Here is a 7,953-nt window from a genome sequence, read left to right on the forward strand (position 1 = left end):
GTTAGTTTTGGAATTTAAGGGCCATTGCCATTACTAGCTTAATTTTATCACTTATAAACGTATGTCATTGTTCAGTTTGATGTTGGGAAGATTGTTGTTCAACAAATGTGTTCAATGCTATCCCTGTTTGTTTAGTAGTGATCAGTTCTCTGAACACTATTTAGTTATTAAATATTAATCAAAATCAGTGAAGGGGCAGTTTGAATTAACAGGTTGGGTCTCATAACAGGCCTTCAGCCAGAGTCAACGACCCGATCCAGTAGATAAAGTGAACAAACATTCTTGTTAACCCCCCCCACCCTACATTTGGCTGACCCGCCTAGGATCCCTAATCATCATTTTGTTGAAAGAAACCCCATGCAGCAATAATAACTGTTGATTATTAACTAAGAGCACAACTCAGCAACGTAAGCGGGGAACACGACAACTGTCCATGCTAATTGGTGAGCGACTTATATGTCAATCCCTGACGAGACCTAGCAGGTCTTAAAAACACAGCATATTTCATGAAAACCGTAGAGGACGATGAGCAGCAAGGCACCCAGGAGGATTAACGACTCGATCCAAACTTTGAGGAGGAGGTTTGAGAGTGAGTAGCGACCAGCGAAATGTTGCCCTCAGGAGCTGTTGGCGGAGGTAAAGCGTCATAAAGGGCTCACAGCAATGGTGAGTAGACACCTTCTGATGAGCAACAGCAGTGGCCTGGTCAGTTAAGGTCATAACCACGTTACCTGTGCGTTAGGTGTGTTGCCTACCAATCGAGCGTTATCTTATAGCAATAGTTTCCTTTACGTAACCTATCAGAGTCTTACTAGATTACCCTAGAACTGAGTGAGGATATAGGAATGGCCGTACAAACTACCAAACGTTTTTGTTGTAAATAGGTATCACCCGGTGTGTTACTTACATATAATTAGTACTTATAGTAAAATTGAAAATGTCAGTGTTTAATTTAGGTTTTATTCGAAAACCGTTAATTTGTAGCACGTTGTAGTAAAAGTAAAGAAAACAATGCAGATATATAATATAGCACTAGAGAAAGGAATTTCCTCAAAAAGAGTTAAAATAAGGAAACACCACAAAACAATATATCAAACATCACTGCAATGTTTTGTCGAACTTACGTAAAACATGTTCTGCTATTCAAAAACAGCTTTCGCACAAGAAGTCTTGCGTTCTACATGATGAAGAACAATCTGCTTAGTACAAAATAACAACAATATATACGTCTTTGCATGTAAACCGTATTTGTAACCAAAGTAATTCCTTTGGTTACAGAAAAGCGCAAAAGTTACGCTATCAAGTAATTGTTATTACCTGCAAAATGTAACTTATATTTCCCAAGGATATTAAATACAATGTACACTAACACTGATGTTTGGTTCCAATTATGCATAAAAATATGGAAATGAGCGTTTGACGCCACTGGCCGGAGGCCCCTTGTGGGGCAGGCCCGGCCGACTTGGTGCAGGTCTTATTACATTAGACGCCACATTCTACGGCCCCTGAGTGGAGAAAAGTCACTGACCCAGCCGGGAATCGAGCCCTGGCCCGTAGGACGGTAATCCGTTACGCTGACCACTTAGCTATCGGGGCGCACATTATGTGTGAAACAAAATTGACAATCAATACTATCAGAGGATTTCTACAAGGCGGGATCCTGTCCTCTCTACTGTATAGCTTTGTGGTGAATGAACTCATTGCATAATTGAACTCTAGACAGTACTTCTACCAGACGATCTTGTCATAGTAATACTTGGTAAATTTTCAAGTACACTCAGAGCTATGGCACAAGGAGCCTTGAACATTGTGCAAAATCGGTGCAAGAAACAGAATCTAAGACATATTCCTAAGAAGACTGTTGTAGTACCATTTACGAGGATGCAGATCCAACACACATATTGGAGTCTCGATCATTTCGATGAAACTGTACCAGTGAAGGGGATAGTGAAATATCTAGGGAGTAACCCTGGATGAGAAACTACTGTGGACCCCTCATATAAGGAGCACCTGTTCCAAGGCCAAAAGTATTCCAATGAGTGCCAGGATAGCTTGTGATAAAAACTAGGGCTTAAGCCCCAAACGTATTTACTGGATATACACCACGGTAGTATGATATATGGTCACTTATGGGGCTACAGTGTGGTGGATAAAGGTAGAGCAACAGGTAGCCGCTAAGGAGCTTGCTAAGATGCAGAAATCGGCCTGATTTGCCATTACAGGCGGAATTAGCAGTACAGCCACTGCTGGGATGGGAAACATGCTGGACATGTCCCCGTAAAGATGGAGGCAGCAGCTGGAGCACAAAGGTTAAAGACTGGAGAAAACTGGAACTCACTGGGGTATCCAGGATCTCACACTAAAATACTGAGTGAAATAGACACAAGTTTTGTTGGTGAAATGACGGCCGTCCATATAATAACTCCCAGCTGCTATAGTAAGCCTTTCAGTGTATTAACTGAAGTACAGAGCTCTGGTAGGACAAATTTTGACACCGTACTGGGGACATACCATGATTCACTGAAGGCTCGAAAACAGACAAAGGTGTTGGGGTCGGCGTATATGGAGTGCAACCAAGCCTGGAGACGGCAGTCTCTTTACGGAAGATGGCCACAGTGTTTCAAGCAAAAATATTTACTATCAGGGCGTGCGTGGAGAAGCATTTGCGGAGGTGCTACAGACATCGTAGCATTTTCATTTATTCAGTCGTCCAAGCAGGCCTGAAAGTCCTGGCAGCCTTTGCAACAAGATCAAAGATCGTGGCAGAGTGCGTCAACGTCCTTATGGAGCTAGGGAAAAGCAATAGGGTAAACCTATTGTGGCATTAGTGGTAATGAGGAAGCCGACAGGTTGTCCGGGATAGCGGCGATGGCATCATTTACTGGATACGAACCTTTCCTGACCATCACCAAGGCGATGATCAAATTAAAACGAGACTGGACAACGAGCCAACATGTAGAATATTGGGCTAAGGTCCAAAAGCAAAAACATGGTAAGGTATTGATGCGGAAGCCTTGTTCTAAGAGAAGTCACTCAATTCTGGACTTGAAAAGGAGAGAAATGAAACTCATGGTTCGAAAATTGACAGGCCATGGGAATTTCCAAAAACACCTACATACAATGGGGATAATAGAAGACCCCAAATGTAGGATGTGTGGTGTGGGCGAGGAAACCGCATCACACTTGATCTTCGAATGCGAGCTTAAAAGACACAGAATATTCGGATGAACCAGACCTGAAGTAACTGTGTCTAGCAAAGCACTGGTAAAGGAACTCCTTGCACAGTTCAAGGGCATTGGTTGGCTTTACTAGAGACACAAGGAATGCAGCCGCACAACAAACTCTGTTTCGGTGCGGGCAGCAGTGGGCTTGACCAATGTTGTTTTTCCTTCCCTGATAAAATCAAATAAAATAAAATCTTTCGTAAACAACTTCTGCACAGAGATGTCTTGCCTTGTTCATGATAAAGAACATTCTGCTTAGTACAAAATGGCAGCAATATATGTGTTTGTTCCTGGAAACGGTATTTGCAACAAAAACAATTGCTATGGTTACAGAAAGGTGCAAAAGTTACGCTATCACCTGTTGTTGTGGTGTTCTTCAGTTCTAAGACTGGTTTGATGCAGCTCTCCATGCTACTCTATCCTGTGCAAACCTCTTCATCTCCCAGTACCTACTGCAACCCACATCCTTCTGAATCTGCTTAGAGTATTCATCTCTTGGTCTCCCTCTACGATTTTTACCCTCCATGCTGCCCTCCAATACTAAATTGGTGATCCCTTGATGCCTCAGAACATGTACTACCAACCGATCCCTTCTTCTGGTCAAGTTGTGCCACAAACTTCTCTTCTCCCCAATCCTATTCAATACTTCCTCGTTAGTTATGTGATCTACCCATCTAATCTTCAGCATTCTTCTGTAGCACCACATTTCGAAAGCTTCTATTCTCTTCTTGTCCAAACTATTTATTGTCCATGTTTCACTTCCATACATGGCTACACTCCATACAAATACTTTCAGAAACGACTTCCTGACACTTAAATCTATACTCGATGTTAACAAATTTCTCTTCTTCAGAAACGCTTCCCTTGGCATTGCCAGTCTACATTTTATATCCTCTCTACTTCGACCATCGTCAGTTATTTTGCTCCCCAAACAGCAAAACTCATTTACTACTTTAAGTGTCTCATTTCCTAATCTAATTCCCTCAGCATCACCCGACTTAATTGGACTGCATTCCATTATCCTCGTTTTGCTTTTGTTGATGTTCATCTTATACCCTCCTTTCAAGACACTGTCCATTCCATTCAACTGCTCTTCCAAGTCCTTTGCTGTCTCTGACAGAATTACGCTATCACCTAATTTTCATTATTTGTAAAATGCAACTTATATTTCGTAAGGATACAAAATAAAGCATAGACTAACACTGATGTTTGGTTCTAATTTTGTGTAAAACAAACAAGCAAACAAAAAGAACAAAGAGCAGTAGTCAGCTCCCAGTTTCTCTCTTACACGTTCATCTTTTTTCCCTCCCAGCGATACCAATGTTGCTGGTAATCCTACATTTACTACATCATACATGTACTCTCTCAAAACTACAGAACTGAGGTTTGGTACATCGCAACTCTTTGGACGAGCAAACGTTGTTGGTCCTGTCACAGGGTAAACGCCTACGTGTTGTTACTGCTTTTCCTAGCATGGTTGGGTGCTGTTGTCTCTCTTTGTGCATTGGGTAGTTGCCGAATTGACGAGCAACTACCTAAATACCCGTCAACGACTGAATGTTGTAGCGATCTCACTTGGACATGTGACCTCAGGGAAGCAAATTGGTGCCTGTAACTTCAGCACTTCACATGCGCGCTGCGTATCTCGCCCTTTAACGCTGTGGTGCATGGGGGAGCCTTGAAGAAAAACAAAAGAAAACGGCGTTTTTTGTTAGTATCTTCTGTGTACAAGCGTTCTCCCGCAGTAGAGTAACTAATGGCAGGAACCTCGCCTGGCCCGCAGTGCTCACCTGTAGGAGTGATTGCCGCTTATAAAGGGGCGCAGCTACACTTGCGTCTCCCCAGAAAGGCGATGAGTGAAATACGTAGTTCAAATGGCTCTGAGCACTATGAGACTTAACTGCTGCGGTCATCAGTCCCCTAGAACTTAGAACTACGTAAATATAACTAACATAAGGACATCACACACATCCATGACCGAAGCAGGATTCGAAACTGCGACCGTAGCGGTCGCGCGGTTCCAGACTGTAGCGCCTAGAACCGATCGGCCACTTCGGCCGGCGCAATGAGTGACTCAAAGGTAGAACGGCAGGTACGTTTAAGTCACTGAGTAGCCTCCTGTTTTCACCTTCTCGTTGTGTGTGTTTGGTATTTTACTTTTCACTTACTCATGAATCACGTTATCGATGAGCAACTTTTCACAGTGACGTCTTCCAAGACAGTACCACGGATCCTTGTAAGTGACCCATAAATTTCAAAACGTAGACCCCCACTAACATATGGCACTAGATGAATGTTTCCACACAATACACGACCTGTATGAATGCAGAGTCTCGCGGCGATAGAATTGAATAAAATGTTCTCGGGTATCCAACCGCGTCAATTGCTTAAAACTACACGAGCTTTCGGCCAAGCATTCCAGGCCATCGTCAGTCATACCACAGACATACCACTTGAACTTGCTCGTGTCGTTTCACAGTGCAAAATAGAAGAAATCAAACACAAAAAGGAAATGAACTTAGAGGCGATTAATAGGCTTTGTTAGTAGGAACGATAGTGAAGCAAATTAGCACTCTCTTCTCTTAATGAACGAGCGCTGAACTACCTTTTTAATGTTTACGTAGAGCCTAAATCTGGATGGTAGGCCTGATATTGGCGCCACTGTCTTTTAGAATGTGGTACAGAATTCTAATCTATTAATGGGATAGAAATTATATTTGAGCCTATTTCTTTTAACGGATTAAAATGTTCCTTATAGAGCCTATTTTTAAGATTCATTCATATAAAGTTGGTCAAATAATGTTGAAACCGCCATTTACTGCGTGGGGGCTAGGCTTGTTCTTTGTGCGCACTAAAACATGAGTGCTAGAATTTTTTTCAGCCATTAGTCTTTTAACTGATTTGATGTGGCTGGCCATAAATTGCTGTCCTATGCCAATCTCTTCACCTTAGAATACGACTTACAACCTACGTCCCAATTATTTTCTGTATGTATTCTAATCTCTATCAGTTTTTACCCTCTGCAGCTCCCCTTAATACCAGGAAAGTTATTCCCTGATGTCTTAATAGACCTCCTATCATCCTGTCCCTATTCTTATCAGTGTGTACCATGTAGTTTTTTCTTCTCCGATTCTGTTTAGAACCTTCTCTTCTCTTACTTGATCAGTCAACCTAATTTTCTACATTCGCCTGTAGCACCAAATTACACATGCTTCGATTCCAGAATGAGATTTTCACTCTGCAGCGGAGTGTGCGCTGATATGAAACTTCCTGGCAGATTAAAACTGTGTGCCCGACCGAGACTCGAACTCGGGACCTTTGCCTTATGCGGGCAAGTGCTCTACCAACTGAGCTACCGAAGCACGACTCACGCCCGGTACTCACAGCTTTACTTCTGCCAGTACCTCGTCTCCTACCTTCCAAACTTTACAGAAGCTCTCCTGCGAAACTTGCAGAACTAGCACTCCTGTAAGAAAGGATACTGCGGAGACATGGCTTAGCCACAGCCTGGGGGATGTTTCCAGAATGAGATTTTCACTCTGCAGCGGAGTGTGCGCTGATATGAAACTTCCTGGCAGATTAAAACTGTGTGCCCGACCGAGACTCGAACTCGGGACCTTTGCCTCACGCGGGCAAGTGCTCTACCAACTGAGCTACCGAAGCACGACTCACGCCCGGTACTCACAGCTTTACTTCTGCCAGTACCTCGTCTCCTACCTTCCAAACTTTACAGAAGCTCTCCTGCGAAACAGTCGAATGATCATTTCATTCAGCAGATTATGTAAATCTTCTTCACTTTCACTGACGACAACAATGCCATCGGTGACTCCTATCATTGATATCCTGTCACCTTGAATTTTAATTCTAATCTTGAAACTTTCTTTTGCTTTTATCATTGTTTCTTCGATGTGTAGATTGACAGTAGGTGTGAAAGACCCTTTTTAATTCCAGCTCTTTGTTCTTGGTTTCACTCTTATCATTCCTTCTTGGCTCTTGTACAATGCACATTACTCATCTCTCCATACAGCTTACCCCCACTTTCCCCGGACGTTCGAACATTTTACATCATTTTCTACACCGACAAATCCTATTAACGAGTCCTGATTGTTTCTTAGTCTTGCTTCTATCATCAGCACATTGCTACAACTGCCCATCTAGTGCCTTTACTATCCCTAAAGCCAAGCTGATCTTCGACTAACACATACTCAATTTTCAGTTTCATTCTTCTGTGTATTATTCTCATCAGCAACTTGTATACATAAGCTGTTAAGCTGATTGTGCGATAACTCTCGGATTTGTCTGCTCTTGCTATCTTCCCCATTGCTTGGATGATATTTTAGGGAAAGTCAGATTACACATCGCCAGACTGATAGGGTCAACACACCAAAACCACAGCGCTTTTAGAAATTCTGATGTAATGTTATCTATCCGTTCTGCCTTATTCGATCTTAGATCCTCCAAAGCTCTCTTAAATTCTGTTTCTAATACTGGATCCCCTGTATCTTCTAAATCGACTCCTGTTTCTTGTTTTATCACATCAGACAAATCTTCCCTTCGTAGAGGCCTTTAGTGTACCATTTCCACCAATCCGCTCTCTCCTCTGCACTCGACAGTGGAATTGCCGTTGCACTCTTTATGTTATCACCCTCGTTTTTAATTTCACCGAAGGTTGTTTTACCTTTTCTCTGTGCTGAGTCAGTTCTTCCGACGATCATTTCGTTTTCGATTA

At 42.6% G+C, this 7,953-nt stretch overlaps 1 non-coding gene across 1 annotated transcript; it reads right to left on the minus strand.

Annotated features, from left to right (window-relative positions):
- Positions 1–6,512: 6,512 nt before the first annotated feature.
- On the minus strand, positions 6,513–6,587 carry Trnam-cau (transfer RNA methionine (anticodon CAU)). Its single transcript has one exon. It is a non-coding gene; the product is annotated as a tRNA-Met (tRNA).
- Positions 6,588–7,953: the final 1,366 nt, after the last annotated feature.

Source organism: Schistocerca gregaria, chromosome 1 (assembly GCF_023897955.1).
Source record: "Schistocerca gregaria isolate iqSchGreg1 chromosome 1, iqSchGreg1.2, whole genome shotgun sequence".
Taxonomy (NCBI): Eukaryota; Metazoa; Arthropoda; class Insecta; order Orthoptera; family Acrididae; genus Schistocerca; species Schistocerca gregaria.